Raw genomic sequence first — 1,963 nt, forward strand, 5'->3', positions numbered from 1 at the left:
CTGTTAGATGGACAGGAAGCGTCCTGTGACGTAGAGGTTCCACTGTTAGATGGACAGGAAGCGTCCTGTGAACGTAGAGGTTCCACTGTTAGATGGACAGGAAGCGTCCTAGTGAACGTAGAGGTTCCACTGTTAGATGGACAGGAAGCGTCCTGTGAACGTAGAGGTTCCACTGTTAGATGGACAGGAAGCGTCCTGTGAACGTAGAGGTTCCTCTTGCACTGTAGTATGGACAGGAAAGCGTCCTGTGAACGTAGAGGGTTCCACTGTTAGATGGACAGGAAGCGTCCTGTGAACGTAGAGTTCCACTGTTAGATGGACAGGAAGCGTCCTGTGACGTAGAGGTTCCACTGTTAGATGGACAGGAAGCGTCCTGTGAACGTAGAGGTTCCACTGTTAGATGGACAGGAAGCGTCCTGTGAACGTAGAGGTTCCACTGTTAGATGGACAGGAAGCGTCCTGTGAACGTAGAGGTTCCACTGTTAGATGGACAGGAAGCGTCCTGTGAACGTAGAGGTTCCACTGTTAGATGGACAGGAAGCGTCCTGTGAACGTAGAGGTTCCACTGTTAGATGGACAGGAAGCGTCCTGTGAACGTAGAGGTTCCACTGTTAGATGGACAGGAAGCGTCCTGTGAACGTAGAGGTTCCACTGTTAGATGGACAGGAAGCGGTCCTGTGAACGTAGAGGTTCCACTGTTAGATGGACAGGAAGCGTCCTGTGAACGTAGAGGTTCCACTGTTAGATGGACAGGAAGCGTCCTGTGAACGTAGAGGTTCCACTGTTAGATGGACAGGAAGCGTCCTGTGAACGTAGAGGTTCCACTGTTAGATGGACAGGAAGCGTCCTGTGAACGTAGAGGTTCCACTGTTAGATGGACAGGAAGCGTCCTGTGAACGTAGAGGTTCCACTGTTAGATGGACAGGAAGCGTCCTGTGAACGTAGAGGTTCCACTGTTAGATGGACAGGAAGCGTCCTGTGAACGTAGAGGTTCCACTGTTAGATGGACAGGAAGCGTCCTGTGAACGTAGAGGTTCCACTGTTAGATGGACAGGAAGCGTCCTGTGAACGTAGAGGTTCCACTGTTAGATGGACAGGAAGCGTCCTGTGAACGTAGAGGTTCCACTGTTAGATGGACAAGGAAGCGTCCTGTGAACGTAGAGGTTCCACTGTTAGATGGACAGGAAGCGTCCTGTGAACGTAGGAGGTTTCCACTGTTAGATGGACAGGAAGCGTCCTGTGAACGTAGAGGTTCCACTGTTAGATGGACAGGAAGCGTCCTGTGAACGTAGAGGTTCCACTGTTAGATGGACAGGAAGCGTCCTGGACGTAGAGGTTCCACTGTTAGATGGAAAGGAAGCGTCCTGTGAACGTAGAGGTTCCACTGTTAGATGGACGGAAGCGTCCTGTGAACGTAGAGGTTCCACTGTTAGATGGACAGGAAGCGTCCTGTGAACGTAGAGGTTCCACTGTTAGATGGACAGGAAGCGTCCTGTGAACGTAGAGGTTCCACTGTTAGATGGACAGGAAGCGTCCTGTGAACGTAGAGGTTCCACTGTTAGATGGACAGGAAGCGTCCTGTGAACGTAGAGGTTCCACTGTTAGATGGACAGGAAGCGTCCTGTGAACGTAGAGGTTCCACTGTTAGATGGACAGGAAGCGTCCTGTGAACGTAGAGGTTCCACTGTTAGATGGACAGGAAGCGTCCTGTGAACGTAGAGGTTCCACTGTTAGATGGACAGGAAGCGTCCTGTGAACGTAGAGGTTCCACTGTTATATGGACAGGAAGCGTCCTGTGAACGTAGAGGTTCACAATGTGTACTATATATCCTGTTGGTTTCTGTGAACGTAGAGGTTCACAATGTGTACTATATATCCTGTTGGTTTCTGTGAACGTAGAGGTTCACAATGTGTACTATATATCCTGTGGTTTCTGTGAACGTAGAGGTTCACAATGTGTACT

Source organism: Oncorhynchus kisutch, unplaced genomic scaffold (assembly GCF_002021735.2).
Source record: "Oncorhynchus kisutch isolate 150728-3 unplaced genomic scaffold, Okis_V2 scaffold4007, whole genome shotgun sequence".
Lineage (NCBI taxonomy): Eukaryota > Metazoa > Chordata > Actinopteri > Salmoniformes > Salmonidae > Oncorhynchus > Oncorhynchus kisutch.